The following is a 26,376-nucleotide window of genomic DNA, read 5'->3' on the forward strand; positions in this document are numbered from 1 at the left end:
GTAGGTCAGCACATCAGGTAGTATGTCCACTTCTATCAACATGGTGCACATCATGCGGGCAAGTATTTTCAGAGGCAGGGCCTGCTCCTAATATATATAGGGAGGGGAGGGACGTTTGAGTTCACAGAGTTTGAAAGATTCACAAGAAATGGAGGCTTTCAGATCCTTTCTGAAATGAGGATGATTCTGTTCTCACCTGAGAGAAGTGGACATTCAATTAAGGAGCACTAGGCCTGACACACCTATGGTTCATCCTCCTACCTGCTGCATTAACACTGTCACTTTTTCACATACTCAAATCTGAGGGTTGTCAATAAATCAATCAGAAGGCTATTTATTCAGTATCCACAAAGCCTGCACCAGAATGCCCCCTAGGTCATGCATGATATTTTAGGTATGATGTATTTTTTATGACAAAAAGGGTGGTCAAAGGGTGTGTCAAAGAGCTAGTTACGTGGTCTTTTATTCCACAAAATCTAGCACATTCTTTATGTTCGATTAATTATTTTTGAAGGATCTTTATCTTTGGTTGGCCTAGTAAAAATACAAACATTTTTACAATGACAAGAGGACTAGTCATCTATATATTTTAATGTCATGGCTGAACTGGATGGCTTATGATCAGACTTGCAGTTTTAAAGAATAAACAAATAGAGCAATTGCCCAGTTCTTTTACCTTTCAAGGTAGTCCCTGGTAAAGTGAAAACTGTGTTCATAAAAAAGACAGATTTTCTTTTATCCGACAGCTGCTCGTGTCCAGTCTGTTCAACCATGATCACTTTGGGGCAATTAAATTAAAAAAATCTCTCACTCTTCAACTCACCTAACCTCTCCTAAATGGCTCCTCTCTTACCTCTCTCTCCCTCTTCTACCCTGCTATGTGTCCATTTCCCCTATAACTCTTTCTACTTAAACTATGCATGCCACTCATCGCTTCATATTCCACTTTAACCCACCAGTCGCAACCTTTCTTACATCTTCACCTTTCTGTGCCTACCTCTACAGCTCTACATCACATCTCTGTGTATCACACTACTCTACGCCTGTCTCAACTCTGTATCTTCCCACCTCTACTTTATCCGTCTCTGAAACACCCTTCTCTTTACCTCACCACTCTAGCTCACCTTGTTTCTATAAGTTACCCGTTCCCACTTCTCTACCTCTCTCATAGCCTTCTAAAATGCCACTTTTTATCTCCGTACTCTCCCTACTTCACATCTCTTTCACTACACCATCTACCTCCACTTGGAACTGTTTCTCCCTAATTTCCCTACATTTACTTCACTTTCAGTACAAAATCACAATTCACTAACTTCCCTTTCTTTCTACATATGTAACCTCTACCTCACCTTCCTCTCCATATCATACTCCTTTCTTTCTACCTTTTTTCCCTATTGTTATCTTCGCTCTCTGTGCATCTCCTTCTCTACATCAACCTCACTACTTTTTAAACATCTATCTACCTCACATCACCTCACGACCTCTACCTCACAAGTATTTCTTTATCTCCTCCATGCTCATTCCTCTTGTCTTTTTCAACTCACTCTCTCTCTATACCACTATCTCTACACACACAGATATCCCCACTTCTTCTTGGACCTGGCTGTGTACCTCATAATACTCAACCTCACCCTCTCTGTATGTCTGTTTCACCTGACCTTTCTTTCCCTACTCCTCCTGTCTTTGCTCAACCACTTTTCTCTTCAACGTCATCCACCGCTGCCATTTACCCCCTCTCTACCTCACTACCTGACCTCTATTTATATATTTCTTTTGAGAATGTCCCTCTCTCAAACCCGTCACAATACCTAGTATCTTGCTATAATTTTATCACTGACCCATCTATTATCCATTTCTGCATCTCTCTAACTCATCTCTCTTTCTACATTACCTCACTCTACCTCACACCTCGGAGTAGCCTACCATGCTCCATTTCTCTGCATTCTTTGATCCTTATGTCTAGCTCTCACAGCTCCACTCTAAATCCGTAGATATCTTGTTGCCTGCTTCTGTACAGGTCTTCATCTGTCTGCCTCTGTATGTTTCTTCCTGACTACTTCACCTTATCTATATTTACCTTGAATTTCTTTATACCAGACCTAGTTCTACCTAGTAGCTACCTCTTTTATCCCTCGACCTCACCTCTCTGACTGTTTTCTTTACGTCTATATCCTGCTCCTGTGTCCTGTCTCTCTCATTTCACTTTTTCACTTACTCCAAGGAAATTGTCTCATCCCTTGCGCCTCCCAATGCTCTCTTTATTCTCCCAGTGTGTGACTACAGGCATTTGCCCCATCCGGGATCTGCTTAAAGCTACATCAAACACGTAGCTAGTGTAATTATGTTTTTTATGTGACAGTTTTTTAAGTGACATGCATTAGACATACAATTACAAGTAGAACATCATCTTGCATTCACTGCTACAACATGGAGATACTCGTGGCACTCTCCCAGTGTCACTGCGGTTTTTCCAGTGCCTGGCAGAATACAGAATCACAATGCTAAGGCATGCAAGAAATGAACAACAGATAGCCTACCTTACCAGTGGTGCATGCACACCATGATTATTGAGCACAGTACACCAGTGTGTGTTGCACTTTTTCTGGCTTAACGGTTGGCATTAATGAATTGATCGACTCACAGAGTGCTAGATCACCATAGACACTGGTGAGTCAAAGAAGGTGGCACAAAGAAAGGAGTAAAATATTGTAATTTAAGTTATGTATGTTTTATTTTTGCTTTTCCTTCTTCTTTTGCCTGACAGGATTTTACATTTTCCCAGTGGGTCCGTAAGTACCTATACACCACGGCTTGTGCAGCGCAACTTAGGGTGTGTGCTGTAAATATATATACACGTGGCGTGTTTTTGCCACAACACCACTTTTTTCACATAGTCTGGTCCTGAAGAAAGCATCCAAATTCATTTTTCAAAAGGCTGAAACATGTTGGCCATATGGACAACTAAGATCAATTCATTTTGATGTTGTCCCTATTCTGTTTTCTTTTAACCTTGTCCTGGGCCGCTGGGAATTAAAAAAAAAAAAAAAAAAAAACGGACAGTTAGGATTCCCAGAGAAATTGTTAACCTGCACCACTTCTTCAGCACTTCCTCTTCACACAATAGAAATGCTGCTCTGCTGTAATCCAGGCATTGAAGCACAACCTGGTGGCACTCGGCTACCCGGTTGAGAACCCTATGATGAAGCATGCCACCAACTAGGCTGGTGGGTGAGGGTTCTTTTTACAAACCGAGTAGGTTTCTGGCACTCGAAAATCATAACTGAGTCACCATTACTAGTGGGTTCACCACTTGTTTATGAATAGACTGAGAAGAGAACACATAGAAAGAGAAGAGGAATGACAAGTCAGGGGATTAGGACAAAAATGATCAGATTTCACCCAATGAAATGGTGAAAGCCCTTGGAGCAGTGATTTGGTTTGAACTGTTACAGTGAGAATGTCAACTGTGAAAGCCGATTTGAGATTGTGAATATGGAGCAATAAAACCTACACTTGCAAACATAATGTGTGTTAGAAATGGGATATCTAGTTGGCTAAGGCTTGCGCCAAAGCCAGGCAGAAACCGCCACTCTAGTCAGGGCTAAGGAGTTACACGCTGAAGATAACCCCCTAGCTTGGCACTTGGTAGCTTGGCACGAGCAGTCAGGCTTATCTCAGAGACAATGTGTAAAGAGTTTGTACAACACACACACAGCAGCAACACACTAGGCACACCACAAAAAGGAACTCTACACAAGGTCATATAAAAAATAGCCTTTGTATTATCAAACACATTAGAAGCGTTATCACACATTTACACTGTGCCAACTGGCACTAGGCAATATTCACAGGGGATTATATGCAAGACCAGGCCAATCGGGCCATGGACAGAACCATCAGATCAGATAAGTTAATCTAAAACACAACCAGTAACTACTGGTACAATAATGACCTAAGCATAGTGTTATATTCTTATGTTTCTGTTATTCATGTCATGTTGTTCAGCTCGTGATGCATGTGCATCACATCCTCTCAGTTTCCTAGGCAATTAGAATTTAAGGTCTCTGAAAGCTCCAAGAGAGTCAGTTTAGACTTGGAGCTGATGATGGGGGTTGTTGTTTGATGAGGGTCCTTGTTGCTGTCTTCTACTTTACTGGATTAAACCTTCATCCTTAAACCTACCTCTGCTTGGAGTTCTTATTGGGACACAACATGAATTGGCGACGATTGGGATGGAAGTCAGCACCACAGATGAACCTACATTTTCACGTGCCTTTAAAATTTTTCATCTAGATTGACCCTCTCAACCTACACAGCGTCTCTACAAATTACATATTTATTTTATTTTCGTTTTCAGACCTAGTGCTCGAGCTGACTTCATTTATTTTTAAACTTTTCCCGAGCACCAATATTTCTGCCTGGAATCCTTGTGCACAACATTTCTACTTATAATTTCCGTGGGATATACCTTATAGCTTTGACCCTTTGCTGTTTTGTGTCTGAAGGGCAAATAATTTTTGATCATCAACCTTCCACAATTCGCCCTCCTTCTGATAATTGGGATGAATTTTCATAACCAATTGCAAGATTAGAAAAACATTTCAAAGATGAGCCTCGTGTCAATGTAGAAAGACACATATTTCTTACACGTAAACAACAAGAACATGAAAACATTGATACTTTTGTAGCCGAATTAAGAGCTTTAGCACCTACTTGTGAATTTGTGGGTCCTATTGAACATAATCTTAAGAGACCAGATTGTTGTTAACTGTTTTGATTCCAAAGTTCAGGAAATAATTTTATGTTGTAGGAATCCCTCTTTGGCTGAAACATTGGAAATAGCTAGAGGAATTGAACGTTCCATCGTAGCAGCCAAAGAGTTAAATGAGAACAAAAGTGTCAATACTGAATCTGCAAATAAAATTACTCAAAAACCTATTTCCACTTCAGGATCCAATAGTAATTACAACAAACATAACTTTTAAAACTAATGTTAAAAAGTCAGATAGGAACACTCATTGTTATAGATGTGGATCAAAATACCATTTGGCAAATTCTGCTACTTGCCCTGCTAGGGGTAAACTTTGTACCAATTGTACAATAATTGGTCATGTTACTAAGGTGTGTAAAATTCCTAACAAAGTTATGGGTTTAAACACAGAAGATATTCAATTAGTTTCTACAATACATAATGTTGATACCCAACCTAACAAAATTGTCTGTTGACATAGTGAATGTTGATTCTGATTCTTTAGACAAAGCAGGAGATCCTTTTTGTAATGTAACTATTGGAAATGTTATTGCTAATGTGACTGTTGATTCTGGCTCTCCAGTTGCAATATTTGCGGATACGTTTTTCTTAAAGGAATGGAACACTTTAGAATTAATGCCCCCTGACATTCTTACTGTGGCTTTTGGGGGTCAAGAAATAGACATTATGGGTTATTTTATAGAAAATTTACAATTTAAAAACAGGAGTATTTACACTAAGATTTATGTTGCCAAAAGAGGTTATACTATTTTAGGTTTGAGAGATCAAGGTAAACTTGGTATGATTTGGAAACCTGGCACCAAACACCCCATTTCACTTAATGACACAGTTCAAGACAACATTATCTCTTTAGATGCAGTTCTTAAAAAACATCAGCAAGTATTTGAGGACAACTTAAGTAGAGTAAAAGGTTATGAACACAAAATCATTCTCAAGCCTAATGCCATTCCAGTTATTCACAAAGTAAGACATGTTCCTTTAAGTATTAGAGGAAGATTGAAAGAACATCTGGATAAATTGTGCACAGATGGAGTCATTGAGCCTGTGGATTCCTCTCTTTGGGTTTCTCCCAATGCCGTGGCCTTAAAAAAGAATTCAGATGAACTCAGATTATGCATTGACTTGAGGTCATTAAACAAGAACATGCAAGTTGATTGTTTGCCTTTGCCAAGGATCCATGATATGTTGGCTCAATTTTCTGGTACCAAGATTAATTCAACTATTGACTTGAGAGCTGCTTATCATCAGATTGATCGTAATGAAAACTCTTGTGACCGTACCACTTTCAACACTCCTTTTGGAGCATTTTGTTTTCTCAGAATGCCTTTTGGCCTTGCATCAGCGGCATCTGTATTCCAGAAACTCATGTTCCAATTATTTGGAGAAGAGTAAGATGTTCTTGCTTACAAAGATGACATTTGGATTTCTTCAAATTCTGTCATAGATCATTTACTCAAACTTGATCGAGTTTGAGGGATTTTAGAAAACCATGGCATGACTGTTAAGAAACAAAAATGCAAATTCTTAATGCAAGAGGTTGAATATTTGGGGCATGTCAATTCTTCCACAGGTATTAAACCCAAACAAGATATTTTAAAAGCCATAAATGATTGTGGTCAGCCTACAGACAAAGATCAATTAAGGTCCTTCTTAGGCCTTAGTGAGTACTATTCTCGCTTTGTGCACAATTTTGCATTGGTCAGTGAAACTTTAAGAAGACTTATTAGAAGTAATGTTAAACTTAATTGGCAAGATGAACAGGGGATAATTTTCAAGGATTAACATTTTTTAAATTATTAATGCACCAGCTCTTCAACCATTTAAGGATAGTGCATCTTCTATCATCACAGTTGATGCTAGCAATTTGGGTCTTGGTGTTATTTTAAGCCAAATGATAGATGGTAATGAACATATAGTAGCCTTTGCATCTCGCAGACTTACCAATGCTGAGAATAACTATAGCACAACTGAAAAGGAAGCATTAGCATGCGTTTGGGGTGTTTCTCATTTTGAAACCTTTTTGTGGGGTAGAGAGTTCTTATTGGTTACTGACCACAAACCTTTGGTTTTCATGTGGAATGATAAAGGTCTTGGTAATGCCAGTCCGAGATTAATTTGTTTGTTTTCCAAATTGTACAAATTTAATTTCACCATGAGACATATTCCAGGAGGAAAATATTTTAGAGCTGCTTTTCTTTCAAGGTGTCCCTCTAATTCCATTGAGGATCTACCTGTTAATGAAGACATTGAATGTGTGATTAGATTGGTGGATGGGTTTGTTTTAAATAAAGATGTAATTTCATATCAAGATTGGGAACGTTTCGCTAGTTCTGATAATTCCCTTATCACCCTCAAGAAATTTATTTCAGTTGGTTGGCATAGGGAAGCTCAAGTGGGAGAAGAGTTTAATTTTATTTCCAAAATCAAAGAGGAATTAGGTATGGAAGGCATTTTTGTTATGAGAGGTTCTTCTTTGATTCCTCCTGCACAACCAAGAAGCAAGTTGATTTTGTTGGCTCACAAGGGACATGTAGGCATCATGGGTACAAAAAAGTGACTACGTTTATATTACTGCTGGCCTCGCATGGACAGTCTTGTGGAAACCATGTTAACTAGTTGTAAGGAGTGTTGTCATGCTGAGAATTCACTTCACACTTTTAATTCTCCATTGTGTCCTGTGGCCTTTCCCAGTAAACCTTGGGAAAAATTAGGAGTAGATTGTATTGGTCCTATTGGAGGATTGAATGGTGGCTTCAATTTTATTTTGTCAATTTTGTCAAAAATGATTATTTTCCCAAATGGGTTTCTTTCAAGTTTATGAGAGAACCTAACGCACAAGTTACTACTTGTGTAACGACATTAGTTAGTGATAGATTCCTTACCTTAGAATATCCCCAGGCGTCAGACTGGATCCAGAAATTTTTGCGTAGCAGTACCCTTGCGTGTCAGTAGGCGTCGTCTGCGGCTCCGCGTCCGTCGTCGTGATGACGTCGTCGGAGTACTTAGACGCCGCCTCCGCGTGCTGATGTCAGTTCTTAGCCACAGCTTTTCCGCGCCATGAACACAGAGCTATGCTAAAAACCAACACTGGTGCCATTGAAACTAGGGCCCTGAAAGGGGATGACCTTAACCCTAGATATCGGTTCGCAGAACGGGGAGGATGGGTGGGTCGGTACAGAATCTATCACTAACTAATGTCTCTTACAGATATATCGTTACACAAGTAGTAACTTGGGCATCTGAAAGAGACACGTTAGGGATAGATTCCTTACCTTAGAATAGACACCCCAGCAATGCCAACCCAATGGTGGGTCTGCGAACCAATAATCACACCAGAAAGTCCTGGAGGACAGAACGGCCAAAGAAGCCATCCCTCCGGACTTGGCTGTCCAGGCAGTAGTGTCTTGCAAACGTGTGCAGCGAGGCCCACGTAGCTGCCTGGCAAATGTCTTGCCAGGGCACTCCTCTGCCCAGGGCAGTTGTAGTCGCCATGACCGGAGTGGAATGAGCCCTAAGCCCAACAGGGGGTTCCTTCTTAGCCAAGGAGTAACACGCCTGGATACACAAGATGATCCACCGCGAGATGGTCCGCTTGTGCACCGCCTTTCCCTTCTTAGCGCCCACGTAACCAACAAAGAGTTGGTCATCCACCCGGAACTGACGTGTGCGATCCAGATTGTACGAGAGCGCACGTTTTGGGTCCAGACGGTGAAGCCTCTCTTCCTCTTTCAAGGGATGCGGAGGCGGAAAGAAGGTGGGCAAGGTAATGACCGCCCGATGTGGAAGGCCGTGACAACCTTGGGCAGGAAAGAGGGTCTTGCCCGCAACACAACCTTGTCCGGATGGACAGAAAGAAAAGGAGGTTTAGAGGATAAGGCCTGGAGCTCACTCACTCTCCTGGCAGAGGTGATGGCAACCAGGAATGCAGTCTTCAAAGTAAGAAGGCGGATAGGACAGTTGTGAAGTGGCTCAAAGGGAGCGCACATCAGAAAAGTAAGAACCAGGTTCAAGTCCCACTGAGGCATCACGAAGGGAACAGGTGGTAACATATGTGTGATGCCTTTCAGGAATCGATTAACAACAGGGGACTTGAACAAGGAAAGTTGATCAGGCAGCCTCAGAAAGGCTGAAAGGGCAGAAAGGTAGCCCTTGATAGTGCCCAGAGCAGAGCCCTGCTGGGCAAGAGAAAGAAGGAAGAGAAGAACCTCAGAAAGAGGGGCAGAGAGAGGATCCACAGCCCTTGCTGTGCACCATGCCACAAATCTGTTCCACCTGCAGACGTATACCGACTTTGTGGAGGGACGCCTGGCTGCTAGAATGATGTTACATACTTCAGAAGGCAAGTCAAATGGCCTCAACTGTCGCCGCTCAATCTCCAAGCATTGAGGTGGAGACTGGACAGGTTCGGGTGGAGGACCATCCCCTGCTGCTGCGACAGAAGGTCCTCCTGAAGAGGCAGACGAACCGGGGGATCGACTGACATACTGAGTAGCTCGGGATACCAGTATCTTCGTGTCCAGTCCGGAGCCACAAGGATGACTTGTGCCGGGTCGCGCTTGATCTTCTTCAGCACTCTGGGCAGAAGTGATATAGGCGGAAAGGCTTACAACAGACTGCAACTCCACTTGCGACGAAAAGCGTCTCCGAGCGAGTGCTGCCTTGGAAATTCCAACGCACAGAACTGATGACATTGCGTGTTTTCTTCTGTGGCGAATAGATCTAACCAAGGCTCTCCCCACTGCTGAAAGAGGCCTTGCAGTACGTCAGAGTTCAGACGCCATTCGTGATCCATCATGCACTGGCGGCTGAGTTCGTCCGCCCTGGCGTTCAGAGAACATGCCAGGTGTTGAACCACCAGGGTCACACCCTGATGTTCCAGCCACTGCCAAAGGCGCAGAGCCTCTTGGCAGAGGGTCCACGACCCCACCCTGCCCTGTTTGTTGCAGTACCCCATGGCGGTGGTGTTGTCCGTGAACACCTGCACTACTCTCTCCCGGAGAGAGGGGAAGAATGCCTTCAGTGCTAGACGAATCGCCCGCAGCTCCAAAAGGTTGAAATGGAGCCGGGACTCCGCCGGAGACCAGAGTCCTCTGATCTCCGCCTCTCCCATGTGGCCTCCCCAGCCCTGGAGGGACGCGTCCGTCACAACCACGTGCTCCGGTTGGGGAAGGGAGAGGGATCTGCCGCGGTCCGTGAGCCACCACTGCAGCTGGCTCGCAGTGCCCTCCGAGATCAGGACATGGTCGGACAGGTTGCCCTGATGCTGGGCCCACTGAAACTTCAGGTCCCACTGCAGAGCCCGCATCCGCCAACGGGCGTGATGCACCAGAAGGATGCAGGAAGCCATCAGCCCCAGAAGCCACAGCGTCAACCTGACCGAAACTTGGGATGAAGGCTGAAAGAGTGGAATCAGTGCCTGTATATCCGGAACCTGCTGCTCGGGTGGGTAAACCCGAAACTGCGCCGAGCCGAGAACCGCTCCGATGAAAAGGAGCTTCTGGGAGAGACCAAGGTGTGACTTCGGCACATTGATGGAGAACCCCAGCAGGTGCAAGAGATCTACCGTCGTCTGGAGGTGGCTGACGACTGTCTGGGGCGAGCCCGCCTTCAACAACCAGTCGTCGAGGTAGAGGAAGACTGAAACCCCTAACCTGCGCAGATGAGCTGCGACCACCGCCATCACTTTCGTGAACACCCGTGGGGCGCTGGTAAGGCCGAAGGGGAGCACGGAAAACTGAAAGTGCTCGTGGCCTACCGTGAACCGTAGGTAGCGCCAGTGGGCTGGCAGGACAGGGATGTGGAAATAAGCGTTCTGCAAGTCCAACGCTACCATCCAGTCTCCTGGGTCCAGGGCAGCTAAGACCTGAGCCAGAGTCAGCATTTTGAACTTCTCCTTCCGGAGGAAGCCATCGATGTTCCGTAGGTCCAAGATAGGGTGTAGGCCCCCTTTGCCCTTCTTGGGTACCAGAAAGTAGTGGGAGTAGCAACCACGTCCTACTTCTGGCCCAGGAACGCGCTCGATGGCCCCTTTGGCCAAGAGGGCCGAAACTTCCTCCTGCAGAAGCCGTAAATGATCCCCCGATACGCGGTGGTGTTGCGGTGGCATGGCTGGAGGGGTCGTCTCGAAGGGGAGGGAGTAGCCCCTTCGGACGATTTGCAGCACCCACCTGTCCGACGTAACAGTGCGCCAGTGAGAGTGGTGATGGCGAACCCTGCCCCCCACTGGCCTCACATGGGCCGAAAATCACGGACTAGGAGGGTTTTGAGGCGGATGCCGCAGGGGAGGGTGTGGACCGGCCTCGCCGCTGTCCCCGACCGCCACCACGGCGATTTCCACGGCCGCCACTGCGCGATGTTAGTTTGCGGTGCGTGGCTGGCAGCACGTGTGGGGGCGCCCCTTCCTTGGCCACGAAAGGAGCGAAAGGCACCCGTTTGCTGGAGCAGGACCGAGAGGCCCAAGGACTTGGCCGTAGCCCTAGAGTCCTTAAAGAGTTCAAGCGCATGGTCTGTCTTGTCGCCAAAAAGGCGACGGCCATCAAACGGCATGTCCATCAGTGTGTTCTGGACATCAGCCGAAAAGTTGGCGGACCTCAACCAGGCGTGGCGACGAATCGCCACCGTCGTTGCCATCGCTCTACCTAGTGAGTCTGTAGTATCCAGCCCACACCGGATAGAAGATTTTGCTACACCCCGGCCTTCCACAAGGGCTTGGCCGAGTTTGGCCCGTACCTCCAACCGACACTCTGGCAGCAATTCCGCGACTGTATCCCACAGAGAGTGGGTGTAGCGGCCCAAGAGGCATGCGGTGTTGGAGGACCGCAGTCCCAGGCTAAGGGAGGAGAATACCTTTTTGCCGTATTGCTCATACCTCTTGGATTCCCTTTCCGGCGGAGCCAACGGGAATGTGGTCTGGGAATTTGATGCCTGGATGACCAGGCTCTCGGGGGTGGGGTGGGTGGACAGGAAACATGGGTCGCCCGGGGCCGGGCGGTGGCGTCTGGCCACGTTCCTATCTATGGGCGAACCTGTAGCGGGCCTGTACCAAGTGCCCAAAAGAACGTCGGTCAAGGCCTCATTAAAGGGCAGCAGAGGCTCGGCCGAGCTTGACTGCGGTTTAAGGACCTCAGCGAGGAGGTTAGTCCTCACGGCCGTGACGGGGAGCTCAAGGCCCAAGGCCTTGGCTGCCCTCATCAACACCACACTGTGGGTTGCCCCCTCCTCCGTAGCCACGGTAGGAGGTGAAACAAAGCCAGTGTCTGGCGATGTGTCCAGACCACTGGCATCCCCAAGTCCACCTTTCCAGTCCTCTTGAGACTGACACTCTCGGGTCAGAGGGTCCTCAGACCCCTCCCAATACTCCTCTTCACCCATCCCCTGATAGTCATGGTTGTCAAACGATGAGGCCGGTTCATTGAAGCTAAACTCCGAAAAGCGGCGCCGTTCAGACGCCGGAACCGGAGCGAGGGAGGCATCGGGGACGGCACCGCCCGAGGACGGCGCCAGAGGTGACACCTGTGGGACCGGCGCTGGTGAGGTCGTTAGGTCAACCGGCGACGACCCGGATCCCAAAGCGGATCCAGTGAGGTCCTGCGGCGCTGGCGGCGTCGGGGCCGAAGCCCCCCACCCGCTAGGATCCCCAGACGGGTCCGCTGGGCCTGAAGGCGCCGTGAAACCCGTCGGGGAAGAGAGGTTCCTCATGGCCATGAGGAATTGCTCGATCTCCCCCGGCGTCGCATCTTGCCCAGGGACTGGAGGGTGTGGAGCAGGCCGCAACGCCCGCGACTCCGGCGGAGCCGCGTGGGCGGTGTCACCCGAACCCCCGGCCGCGTCGCGCAAGCGTCTGGGGGAGTCGGAAGAGCGATGACGTCTCTTCGACTTGTTTCTTACCTGACGAAGACTTTGAGCCAGAGGAGCGATGCCGACTCTCGGTGCTGTGATGGCCCGGCCCTACGACCTGTCCCTCAACCTCCTGCGGGACCGGGACCTCTCTGGGCGTGGGGCTGACTGCCGGAGTTCGAGTCGCTTGCGGGACCGCTCCCGCCTAGCTTTCGAAGTAAGGGCCTGGCAGTCGAGGCAGGCCTTGTCGTCGTGGTTGACGCCGAGACAGTGGAGACACAGACGGTGAGGATCCATGACCGACATCAGTCGGGCGTAATCCTCACAGGGCTTGAAACCAGGCATCCCTAGGTACCGTCCGGAGTCGCAAGACTCGAGAAAATATGAGCAAAAGAGATCAAAAAGACTAGTCAAAAAGTGACTAAGTACTGCTTTTTCCAGATCTGCGCTTGCTGGCGCGGAAAAAAGAAGAACGGACGTCAGCACGTGGAGGCGCCGTCTAAGCAATTCGACGACATCATCACGGCGCCCACGACGCGGACGAAGGAAGCGGAGCCGCAGACGACGCCTACCGACGCGCAAGGGTACTGCTTCGCAAAAATTTCCAGATCCAGTCTGACGCCTGGGGATATTCTAAGGTAAGGAATCTATCACTAATGTCTCTCTTTCAGATACTGAAAATGTAATCACTTTTCTTAAACAACTATTCCATTCTGAAGGCATTCCTGCTTTTATAATTTCTGATAATGGAGTGCAATTTGTTTCCAAGAACATGAAAACATTTTTGTTTAAATATGGAATCAAACACCTTACTACTGCTCTTTATAAACCTCAAGGTAATGGTTCAGTTGAGAGGGTTAACCGTGTCTTGAAAGACATTAATCAACTTGCTATTTCTTCTGGCTTGCAAATTCAAGATGCTGTTGATGAAAGGATTTGGTCTTATAATAATACTCCTCATTCTACTACTGGAGTTTCCCCATTTGTCCTGTTGAAAGGTAGAAATTATTTTAATGAACTTTCACCTGAATGGGTAATTTCCAATTCTGGTGTAGATAAGGGTATTCCTAACAGTGATCTATAGTCAGATCTAGAGTTGAGCTAAGTCTATAATAAGATATGGTGATGAAAAAAAACAAGGTTGAGGAGTTTGTTCTTGGTGAGGCTGTTCGTGTCAGAAGACCTTTTAAGAAAGGTGGTTCTAAGTTTTACCCTGAAACTAAAATTGTTCAAATCAGTAAACATGCTATACAGGTTGTTGGAGGAAAGTGGTGGAGTAAAAGATGGGTAGCTAAAACACATAAACCTTTGGTTAAGATTCCTGACACGTGTAAGGATTTCACTTCTACTGACTCCAATACATGCAATGAATTTTCTACTGATTTAATTGTAGTTACTAGACATGATTTTCATTTGAGTCTTTCTAATGAATTTTCTACTTTTAATATAGCAGAAAGTCAATTACCATCTAATGAAGACATTGATTTGCAAAGATGTAACATGGATTCTACTTCTGGTGACAATGATAATTCTGTTTCAGAGGGTTGTATACAAAAATGTAATTGCAAATGCTACTTACCAGTATGCATCTGTTCTTGGCATGTAGGGCTGCTGACATTCATATCTGTGCATAGATCGCCGCCTAGTGTTGGGTCCGGATGATTGCACATTGTTGTCCTGGAAGAGTCTTCGAAGTATCACGAGATAGGTGGCTCCTCCCCTGGACTACAGTGCGCATGGGCATCGCCTCCATCCCCAGATTGTTTTTAGCCATTGGCAGAGATGGAGTGAAGTATGTGAATGATGCCCATGCTAAGAGCATATAAATATATGTAAAAGAATGCTGCAGCTGCTACAGGCGCCGGGGAGGAGGGCGGCGATATGAATGTCAGCAGCCCTACATGCCAAGAACAGATGCATACTGGTAAGTAGCATTTGCAGTTCGAGGCATGTGGGCTGCTGAATTCATATCTGTGCATAGAATACATAGCAGTCCCTCCATTAGCGGCGGCCGCCCGTGCCAGCTGCAGCCGTCTGAAAAAGCGTTTTGAGAACAGCCTGGCCAACAGCTGCCTGTTGTTTAGAGTGCACATCTACACAGTAATGCTTTGTGAAAGTATGTGTGGTTGACCATGTAGCCGCTCTACAAATATCTTCCAAGGGAATGTTACCTAGGAAAGCCATAGAGGCCCCCAACTTTCTAGTGGAGTGGGCTCTTGGTGGAATTGTGAGAGTGCGTTTAGCTTTAGCGTAACAGATCTGAATGCATTTCACTATCCACCTAGCGATCCCAGCTTTGGAGATAGCGTTTCCCTTGTGATGTGTGGCAAAAGCAACGAAAAGCTGCTTGGTTTTGCGAAAATCCTTTGTCCTGTCTACATAGTACATCAAGGCTCTCTTAACGTCAAGGGTGTGGAGCATCCGCTCCGCCAGCGTCTCTGGGTTCTGGAAAAACACAGGCAACTCAATTGTCTGGTTTATATGGAATTGAGACACAACCTTGGGTAAGAATTTAGGGTTAGTGCGGAGCACAACCCTGTTAGCGTGTACCTGGAAGAAAGGTTCTTGTATGGTGAGCGCCTGCAGCTCGCTAACCCTCCGTAGCGATGTGATTGCTACCAAGAACGCAACCTTCCAAGTTAGGAACTGAAGCTCACAAGAGTGCAGTGGCTCGAAGGGAGGACCCATCAGCCTTGTAAGAACCACATTGAGGTTCCATTCCGGAGCTGGTGGTGTCCTTGGTGGAATGACTCTTTTGAGTCCTTCCAAAAAAGCCTTGATCGCAGGGACCTTAAAGAGCGACAGATGTTGCCTATTCTGTAGGTATGCTGCCATAGCAGACAGGTGAATGCGGATGGAAGAGTACGCCAAATTGCATTGATACAGGTGGAACAGGTAACAAATGATGTTTTGAATGGAAGCATCTAGCGGGTCAATATTGTGGTTAACACAGTAGATGACAAACCTCTTCCATTTAGCCGCATAACAAGCTCTAGTAGTGGGCTTCCTTGCCTCTCGAATGATGTCCATGCAATCGGGAGGAAGATTGAGGTAGCCAAACTCTAGGACTTCAGGAGCCAGATCGCCAGGTTGATCTGTTGCGGATCTGGGTGCTGAATGTCGCCATGGCTCTGCGTCAGAAGGCTGGGGGTGAGATGAAGCCTCTGATGCGGTACCACGGAGAGTTCCAGAAACGTGGTGTACCATGGTTGGCGAGCCCATGTTGGAGCAACCAGGATGAGAGTCATCGAGTGCTGCCTGAGTTTGCGTGCCACCAGCGGTATCAGAGGTGCTGGGGGAAAAGCGTACGCAAATCTGCCTGACCAGTTCATCCACATTGCATTGCCCTGTGATTGCGGGTGTGGGAACCTGGCGGCGAAGCTTTGGCATTTTGCGTTCTCTTTCGTGGCGAACAGGTCTATCTCTGGATGACCCCACTTTTGGAAGTACGGTTGGAGTACCGATGGATGTATCTCCCACTCGTGCATTTGATGGCTGTGCCTGCTGAGCAGATCCGCCATCTGATTGTCCTTGCCCGGGAGATGCTCTGCCATGAGGAAGATATTCCTCTGAATGGCCCACTTCCACATGCTCTGTGCCAGATGAGACAGCTGTGGAGAGTGTGTGCCTCCCTGCTTCTGGATGTAGTACATGGCCGTCATGTTGTCCGTCCGGATCAACACGACCTTGTTGCACAGATGTACTTTGAACGCCTTCAAGGCCATGAAGATTGCCATCAGTTCCAACACATTGATGTGCATCTTCCTTTGCTGTAGTGTCCATAGTCCCTGCACCGTGTAGTGGAGTACATGTGCTCCCCATCCCTGGAGAGAAGCGTCCGTTGTCAGGATAATCTGTGGCACAGGCTCCTGGAATGGTCGGCCCTTGCAAAGGTTTTGTGGATTCCACCAATTTTTTTTTTTTTATTTTTTTTTTTAAAATATATTTTTATTGCAGGAATCAGTAAATCAATACAGTATCGACCAGCATTGTGTTATGAACGATATGTACAACAGAAAGCCCACTGATCCCCCTCCATAACGTTAGTACACAGCCAATTAGCCCATATCCCTGGGGTCGGGCGGCAAATAAGCTGGGGTCAGTAGAATGCTGGAGCTGGTCCGGATGACACACTGTCCGTCTTATGCTTTTCTAAACAAACCCAAAACCCCCACAGTAACCCCCCCCTTGAACTGCCCATTAACTACGGAACTCTCCCCCCCCCCCCCCCCCCCCCCCCCCCCCCCCCACCATCAGCGCCAGGGAGCTCATCAACGTAGGATCCATTGCTTGACCCACGGTGAAGGTAATAGAGCTATCAATGCTAATGGTTATCGGGACTCAGGGCGAGTTGCCTCATCACAATCGGAGTCGCTGGGGGTACAATAATCTCTGAGGGCCTGCACCAGCGTTTCCCACTCTAACGCGGCCTCCTGCGCCTTCTCGTTACCCTGCCTCCAAGCCAGCTGGTATCTCAGCGCGCTCTCACCCGCCGCCCACTTCAAAAGCTTACTGTGCCATCTGCTGCCTGCCGGACCAGCCCGTGCCTTCCAGTTCCTGGTCACCTCTCGCTTAGCAAGTAGGAGCCCCAGGTCAATGAATTTACTGGAGATTTTATTCCGGGGGGTGTGGGGGAACCAGTGCAAGAGCCCCACCGCCACATCGAATGATAGATGCCTCCCCGTCACCTCCTCTAAGGTCGCCTCTACCTCCTGCCAGTAGGACGTCAGCCCCGGACAGGCCCATAGCATGTGTAAAAGGTCCGCCTCCTGAGCCGGGCACCTAGGGCATTCTGCTGAAGCCGTGGCAAAATAACGCCTGATCTTTACCGGGGTCAGGTACGCTCTGTGGAGAACATAATAGTGGACCAGTTGGAAACGGGCGCTGCGTGTACCCTTCCAGGCACGCCTCACCAGCTGGGCCCAGGTCGTCTCCGGTATCTCCCTACCAATGTCCTCCTCCCAGCGGGATTTCAATGTGGTGAGAGGAACCAACCCCTCGGTGATCAACCTGCCGTAGAGGCAAGTGACCGCCTTCACCGTGCCCGCCGACATCATCACGTACTGGCATACCTGAGATAATTGGGGTTCCTCTAGCCCGTTCTGCCAGTGCGCCTGGATCGCTCGCACAATGGCCGAATGCAGCAGAAAGTCGCCCCTGGAGATCCCAAAGCGGTCAATGAGATCCTGAAAGGACAAGAGCGCTCCGTCCTCATACAGGTCCCCGACGAGCTGTAAACCTGAGTCCTCCCAGTCCGCCAATCGTGACCAATCCCCTCCGTGGGGGAGGGCCGTCAGCATCCCCAACGGTATTTCAGGTGCATATGGATTCCGTGAGTGGCCTCTAGCGTGAGCCCGGTTCCAGCACAGTCGGATAGTCCGCTCCTCCATCGATAGGTCCCGTAGGATCAAGCGTTGTCGCAGCGCGATAAAGGAGAGGATGTGCCTGGCCATACCCGTCCCCCTTCCGTCTTCCGGGCCTCTGAATTCCCTGGCTATCTCCTGGGTGTAGGTCTGGAGCTGTGCCGCCAGGTAGTACTTCTCGAAATCCGGCACAGCAAGCCCCCCCTCGTCCTTTGGCCTCATCAGGGTGTTGAGGGCCACCCGCCGCCGGCCCGTTCCCCAGAGGAACCCGATCACCATAGAACGCAGGCGACGAAACGTGGCCGGTGGGACCCAAATCGGCAAGGTTCGGAAGTAGTACAATAGCCGGGGGAGCGCCACCATTTTGAGCAGGGCAATACGTCCCGCCACTGAGAGCGGCAGCGTGGCCCAGAAGTCCATGCAGCCTCGGAGCGCTCGCATGCAACGGGTAATGTTCCCATCTAGGAGGTCGGGTTGGTCATGATACACAAATACCCCGAGGTATTTAAAGCAGTCGCGCTCCCACCTGATCTCCTTACTTAGCGTAGGAGCGGGGGTGCCCCTGCGCATTGGGAAGAGGCAGGTCTTAGACCAGTTCACTTGGAGACCCGAGACTGCTCCGAACTCCGTTAGCGCTACTTCCGCTCCCCGCAAAGCGTCGACCGGATCCTCCAGGAAGAGCAACAGATCGTCCGCATAGAGCGAGACATAATGCGGGCCCGCCGCCGTCCATAAGCCCGTGTAGTGGGCTCCCGAACGGAGGTGCATCGCCAGCGGCTCTACCGCTAGTGCAAAAAGAAGCGGGGATAAAGAGCATCCCTGCCGCGTGCCCCGTTCCACCGGATATCGCGACGAAATCAAAGGGCCCGATCGAACCCTGGCCGAAGCGGAAGCGTAGAGGACTGCGGTCCATTTGACAAATCCCTCCCCGAGGCCGAATCTCCGTAATACCGTGTATAGGTAGTCCCATTCCAGGCTATCAAAAGCCTTTTCCAGGTCTACCGACAAGACCACCGGGGACGGGGCTTCCACAAATGGTTCCCCAAGCAAGCGGAACAACCGTCGGATGTTCATAGTTGTATTCCGCCGTGGGATGAAACCGGCTTGGTCCTCATGTACTAGGGAACTCATATGTCCCAGCAGCCTCGAGGCTAAGATGCTGCTCAATATTTTGTAGTCCACCGTCAGCATGGATAGGGGACGGTAAGACCCCGGGTCGGACGAGTCCCGGCCCGGTTTGAGGAGAGGAACCACCAACGCCTCACACATCGAGCCAGGGAGACGACCCAACCTCTTCGCCTCCCTGTAGACCACTAGTAACCGAGGGGCCAAGAGGTCAGCGTAAGCTGCATAGAACTCCACTGGGAGGCCATCTAGGCCCGGGGTCTTGTTTCTCGCCATCCGTTTGATGGCCCCGCGGATCTCCCCTAAGTCGATATCGGATCCCAGGGTTTCAGCCACTTCCTGTCCTACTGTGCGGAGTTCCAGTGGGCTAAGATAGTTGTCAAGCCGATCCGGGTCACGCGCGGAGCGACTACGGTACAAACTTTCGTAGTAATGCCGGAAGCAACTAAGAATCTCCGGTTGGGTGCAAACCTCGGTCCCATCTGCCCTACGCATGGTTGTCGTTGTCTGGGACTGGCGCGTGGGGTTGGCCAACCACGCCAGCAACGCACTTGACCTATCTCCCTCCGCAATAGACCGGACCGTATAGGCCTTATAATCAAAACAGCGGAGCCGCTCGACCTCTACCGCTACCTTCTCCCTCGCCTCTACCGTTTGCGTTTGTAATTCCGGGTGCCCGGGACGGCTAACCTCAAGTTCGCGGAGTGCCCGGTCCGCTGTATCTAAATCTGCCAGGATAACACGCCTCATGCCCACCTTCTTAGAGATACAGTAGCCCCTCACCACCACCTTAAAAGCGTCCCATTCGAACGCCCTAGTACTCGCGGAACCGCCGTTGGACGCAAAATAATCCGCGATTTTCTCCCCTAGGTCCGCCTTGAAGACACTGTCCTCGAGGATCTCGGGGCGCATCTTCCAGGTGGGTACTGCCGGCGTCCCGGGGAACCAGCGAACGTCCAGCAGGAGGGGGTTATGGTCCGAGATGGTCCGCGATAGGTACTCCGAACGGACCGCTGCCGAAGCTAGTTCGGGCGAACCAAGAAAGCCATCTAGCCTGACATGTAGCTCATGGAGGCTCGAAAAGTATGAATAATCTCTAGTCGCGGGGTGATGCGCCCTCCAAATGTCCGTCAAACCCCAGCGGGTCTGCCAATCCTGACGACCCTTGGCCGTACGCCGGACCGGGGAATCGGGGAGCGGGGGGTGCGAGCGGTCCATGTCCACATCTACTACGGAGTTAAAGTCTCCCCCCAGCAGGAGGGGCCCGGCAAAAAAGTGGGCCAGCGAGCCCGATAACCCGGAAAGGAAGGCAGTCTGGTCAACATTAGGAGCATACACACAGCAAACGTTCAGATCCCTCCCTCCTAGGGTGCCTGAGATGGCCACGAAACGCCCCTCTGGGTCCAACACTGTCCTCGTGACCTGAAAGGGGACTCCTGCCCTAATCCATATTAGCGCCCCCCTGGCATAAGCAGAGTACGCCGTGGAGAAGACCTGCCCTCGCCACCTACGCTGAAGCGCCGCCCCTTCCGCCTTGTTCAGATGCGTTTCCTGCAGCAGCGCCATTTGCACTCCCCTACGCACTAAATAAGCATGGACCTTGTGACGCCTGGACATAGTGTGAAGCCCCCTCACGTTCCAAGTAACACATTTCAAGTTAGCAACATCAGCCATTGTCCCATAGTGTTCTTGCACAGTCTTCCCGTTTGGGTCCCCCCAAAGAAAAAGCATCAATCCACTCAGCGCTGATGGCGGCCATTTTCCCCAACCAAAACCAAACCACCCAAAAACCAACAAGGCCCCCCCCCCAACCCCCCCAGAACAGGACCCAAACTGCACCATCTAGATCCCATCCAAACCTCGGCGTGTATCAACCCCAAAACCTCCCCTAGTCCCACGGTCGCCACCGTAGGAAGGCCTTATGGGCCAGGTGCGGGCTGGGCGGAGGCAGTGGGCCCTCGTCGCCCAGGCTACCAGGACTATAGCAAGCCCCCCCCGGTATCAAACCCTCCTGGGGCAAGAGCAGAGGCCCCCCAACCCTCCCCCCTCCGTTGTCAGCAATAAAGAACGGCAACCGCCTCCCCCCTGCCGGGCCCCCACCCAAAACAAGGCAGCGTACCCCGTCACCCTTGTCCGTCTAAGAGGTCCTCCACCGACTTCGGTGTGATCACCGGTGTATGGGTACTGTCTGCCACTGAATCCTCCGAGTCCGATGGTGCCCCCTGGGCACCCGGGTTTTCTTCCTCCTCCTCGAGAGTTTCATCTCTTGCTCCCGATAGTTCCGACAGAACCTCCAACACTCCCCTCCGCTCCGATGATGTCTCCGCAGTCGACGGCCCTCCCGTGCGGCCGCGGCGATTTCTGACTCTCTTGGATCGCCTCCTTTGTTCCGGCTCATCCTCCCGTTGGGTCGAGGCGCCGAAACCATCTTTCCCTGTCCGATACAGTTCGAGCCAGTTACAGACCTCCTCCGGGGTGTCGAAGAACTGGGCTTTGTCGTCGACAATGACGCGGAGCTTCGCGGGGAATAGGAGGGAATATTGGATGCCCTCACTTCTGAGTTCACGCTTAACCGCCAGGAAGGAGAACCGCTTGCGTTGCGTCTCGTAGGTATAGTCAGGGAAGATGTTCACCTGACTGTTCGCGACCTGGAACGGACCATTGTGCCTGGCGGCGTTTAGGATCAAGTCTCTGTCCCGAAAATGTAGCAACCGCGCCACCACCGGCCTTGGAGTGCGTCCCTGCTGTAGGGGTCGTGCTGGAACTCTGTGGGCCCGTTCCAGAGTGTAGAAGGAGGACAGCCCCTCCGGGACCACCGTGTCTCGGAGCCAGGTCTCCAAGTATCGCACCATATCACCATCCTCGATTTTTTCCGGTAGGCCCACCACTCGGATGTTGTTCCTTCTGTTGCGGCCTTCCGCATCCTCCGCCCTCCGTTCGAGGGTCTCGATTCGGGACATGGCATCCTTTATCGTCGCAGCTAAGGTTCTCTGCGCCGGTTCCAAAGTTTTCACCGTGCCCTCCACCTCCTTGACCCGGTCCGAGAGTTTACCATGGTCCGCCCTAAGGAGGCCCAGGCCTGTCGCCACCTGAGCAATGTCCTGTTGGAGGGCCGACCGAGTAGCCTCTATCGCCTCCAGTATTCGGTCGAACTGTTGCTGCAGCGGAGCGCCATCAGGTCTTTTGGGGTCTCCTTGCTCTTCCTTGTCCTGGGCTTCAGAGTCCGAGGTGGTCTGGGTGGATCCCTTGGCTCCTCTGGGTTTCCCCATGCTGCCGGGGGCTCTCCGTAGGTGTCCCGGAGTAAGTGTCTCCGCGTACAGGAGTCGATCGCGACCTTCCCGGGAATTCCGTCTCACATCGGGTCTGGGCGATCTCCTTCTCCAGTGCCTGTAGGGGCTCCGCCGCCTCGGCTCACACCACCGCCACGTCGTCCGAGGGCACCGATGAGGGGGCGGAGACAACCGTCGCCTGGACGGGCAGGCCCGTTCACCCACTATAGCTCCCGGGTGAGGGCCACCAACTCCCTCGGTTGTTCCGTGGCGCCAGAGTGTCGCGCCTCCCATGTAGTTGAATTGGCCGGGAGGACGTATCTGGCTGCGGAGTCGCGATGCGGGCCACCACCTGTAGTCGAGGGCTCCCACACCCGGTGCCCTCCAGTGCGTGGGCACCCGCCCAGTCGTCTAATCGAGTGTGAACCCGTTGCATAAAGTCTGAGCCCGTCAATGCCCACTGTCCAAAACAACCGAGGATGATGAAGCCGGGTGCCAGCCGACATCCGCGAGTCCTCCTCAGCTCAGTAGCTCCGATCGAGGGGACAAAGGGATCCGGGCGCCATGTTGGGTCGCACTCCGCCACTCCGCAAACTTCGGCATTTCTTCAGAGCAGTCCCCGTCCAAATTCCACTAAGGCCCCCGGCAGGGTGTCGTCGCCTCGCACAACCGAATGCGGGGTTTGGGGTGCCCCTCAGCCACCGATTTTCAGGATAAACTCGGGCTTAGTCCCGGAGCCGAGCTCTCAGGCGACCATCGCCATCGGCGCCCAAGCCACGCCCCTTGTGGATTCCACCAATGCAGAGAGTTGTATGCCCGACCGCTCACCAACACTAGGTCTGTCAGTTGCCCATGAGCCTGAGTCCACTGACGTGCCAAGCACTCCTGAAGCGGACGCATATGTAGTCTCGCGTGCGGGACGATGGAGATGCAGGAGGCCATCATGCCTATCAACTGCATGAACACCTTCGCCGGAAGCGAGTGTTGGGGTCTGAATCGTTGGATCAGCGCCTGGATACTGGCGATTCTCACTGAATTTGGCTGCGCAGTGGCTGCCAGAGTGTCGATAGTCGCGCCCAGATACTGTTGCACGTGGGCGGGCTGGAGATGGGACTTGGGGTAGTTCAGAGAGAATCCCAGATCGTGCAGGAGATGAATGGTGCGTGACACATGGTCGACGCACTGTTGTTCTGTCTTTGCTTGAATGAGCCAGTCGTCCAGGTAGGGGTAGACATGGACGTTCTGGCGCCGGAGATGCGCCGCCACGGTCGCCAAGCACTTTGTAAATACCCTCGGCGCCGTGGTGACCCCGAACGGCAGAACCCTGAACTGGTAATGCTGGTCCTGAATCGTGAACCTGAGATACTTCCTGTGGGAAGGATGCAGTGGGATATGAAAATATGCATCTTTCAGATCCAGCGTAGCCAGGAAGTCCCCCTGCTGAAGCAGAGGGAGTACTTGCTGTAACGTGAGCATATGGAAGTGCTCCGAGAGAATGTACCAGTTGAGGGGCCTTAGGTCCAGGATGGGCCTGAGGGATCCGTCCTTTTTGGGGATTAGAAAATACAGGGAGTAAACCCCTGTTCCCCTTTCCTGCAATGGAACGGGCACTATTGCCCCTTTTTGCAGCATGACAAGGACTTCCTGCTGCAACAAGGTCAAGTGCTCGCCGGACATAGGACGGCTTCTTGGGGGTATGTTTGGTGGAATGGAAGTAAGTTCCAGACAGTAACCGTACTGGATAAGAGACTTGACCCACCTGTCCGTGATGATGGATTTCCACGCGGGCACGAACTGCTGGAGTCTCCCCCCGACCGGTGTTGTATGGTCGGGGGGCAGTGACAAGACGTCACTGTTTGTTGGTGGTGGTGGACCTGGAGCTGTTGTTTCCACGTCCCCTGCCCTTGATGTTATTGCCTCTGTAGCCACCTCTACCCTTGTTGTTGTATGAGGGTTGGGTGTTACTTTTGTAATACTGAGTGGACTGCAATGCCTGACCCCTCGAGGTGCCTCTGGAATTGGAGCGACGAAAGGAACCGCTCCGAAACTGCTGGGACTGGAGGGCCCCCATCGACTTGGCAGTGTCCGTATCTTTTTTCATCTTTTCCAGCGTGGCATCCACCTCAGGGCCAAATAGGTGGTCAGGATTAACAGTTTGGTTCAGTATTGTCGTCTGAATATCGGGCTTGAACCCTGAAATTCTCAGCCAAGCATGCCGTCTAAGCAACACACTGGTGTTGATTGCCCTGGAGGCTGTATCGGCCACATCCAGCGCACATTTTATGGATGCGTTTGTGATGAGCTTTCCCTCCTGAATCAGCATTTCTCCTGCCTCCTTGTATTGGTCAGGCAGGTGTTGCAGTAGTGTTTCTAAGGTGTCATAATGAGCCCTATCATAGCGTGCAAGTAGGGCCTGTGTGTTTGAGATTCTCCAAATGTTTGCTGCCTGTGCAGCAATACGTTTCCCTAAGGCTTCAAAGATTTTGGACTCTTTGTCTGGGGGAGGAGCGTCACCAGTGGTCTGCGAGTTCGCCCTCTTCCGAGCGTTGGATACAACCAACGAGTCCAGTGGCAAGTGTCCCTTGATGTATGTAGGGTCCGAGGGCGCTGCCTTATATTTTCTGTCAATGCGAGGGTTGATGACCCGCGCCCGGGTGGGCTCCCTGAAGACCTCCGTTGCGTGTTTCAGCACCCCCTTAAGCATCGGCAGTGTCTTGACTGACTTTTCGGCTACTGAAAAAGTGTCAAATAAAAAGTCCACATCCACCGGGTCTGAGTGGAGCTCGACGTCGTGGTTAGCCGCAGCTCTCTCAAGGAGAGCGTTGAAAGCCGCTGAGTCCTCCGTCGGTGAGGTCTTTGCCGCAAATAGCTGCGGGTCCTGACCCGATTGCGGGTCGTCTGGGTCGGCTCCGGCAAACCAAGGAGCATGTTCCTCCTCCGGATCCGAGTACGCCGGATAGTTGTACTCATCGTACTCCTCATCGTCACCTTCACCTGCATTATAACCAGTAGGAGACCGTTCCACATGCGTGGGAGACGAAGGCTCCATAGGGTCCGAAGCACCCGTCGAGTCCTTTTTGTTCTTAAGAGGAATCCGAAAATGCTCTAGCACCGGTTCCGCGGTGATTTTTCTCTTGAGGAGGGACAATTTCCCAGTATTGGCGTCGATGATGACCTCTCGGCGCTCTTCCTCTCCGAGTGTCCGGAGCCGAGGCTTCGACACCCCTGACGCCGCCTTGGACGTTGATGACTCTTTTGAGGGCACGTCCGCCCCCTGCTTCGGAGCGAAGGCCTTCGGCGCCGACTTCGGCGGCAGGGTGTAGCGAATAGGCGTCTGCGCCTTCGCCGGCTTCGATGCGGGCTTCGGCTTCACTCCCTCCTGCTCGAGAACCTCAGTACTTCGAATCCGTTGGAGGGATTCCACTACCTTCATCGCTAGCGTCGGAGAGGGCTTGACCGGCTTGTGCGCTTCCCCCGAGTCTGAAGTCGAGCCTGCAGGGGGCAGCGTCTTCGAAGTCGACACCGTGCCACCCTTGGTTCCCACGTTCGGAGCCGGCACGGCCGGAGCCGAGGAATCGCTGTGGCGCTTCTTCTGAGTCTTTTTCGGGTCGTCGACCCCCACCGTCTTCGGCGCCGACGCAGCCGCGTCGGACACCTTTGCCTTCGGCATCGACCCCGAGGCCCTGGGGTCGGCCATCTTGGCGTGGCTCTTCAAGTCGGCCATCTTGATTGTCTTAGGTGTTGACACCTCCAGAGCCTTCTGCACCATCAATGGAGCTTTCACTTTCGGTTTCGAAACCGACTGCGTGGATCCCGATGGCTTCACTTTCGTTTCCTTCAACGGGAGTGGCCCCTCCGAAATGTCCGTGGCCGGGCCGAGAGGCGGGGCTGCTGGACTAGTAACGAGGTCTTGGGTAAGGCCCGAAGGCGATCCCTCGACCTGGGCCGTGTGTCGGGGATTGACCCCTGAGTCAGTTTGGGGATGCTCTTCCTCCGAGCTATCCCCCACGGT

General features: G+C 50.9%; 1 protein-coding gene across 2 annotated transcripts in view; it reads right to left on the bottom strand.

Moving 5' to 3' along the window:
• Positions 1-26,376, bottom strand: part of MOV10L1 (Mov10 like RNA helicase 1) — a 1,040,774-nt gene that overhangs the window by 209,960 nt on the left and 804,438 nt on the right. The gene's annotated exons all lie outside the window — the stretch shown is intronic.

This window comes from Lissotriton vulgaris, chromosome 1_1, assembly GCF_964263255.1.
Source record: "Lissotriton vulgaris chromosome 1_1, aLisVul1.2, whole genome shotgun sequence".
NCBI classification, from domain to species: domain Eukaryota; kingdom Metazoa; phylum Chordata; class Amphibia; order Caudata; family Salamandridae; genus Lissotriton; species Lissotriton vulgaris.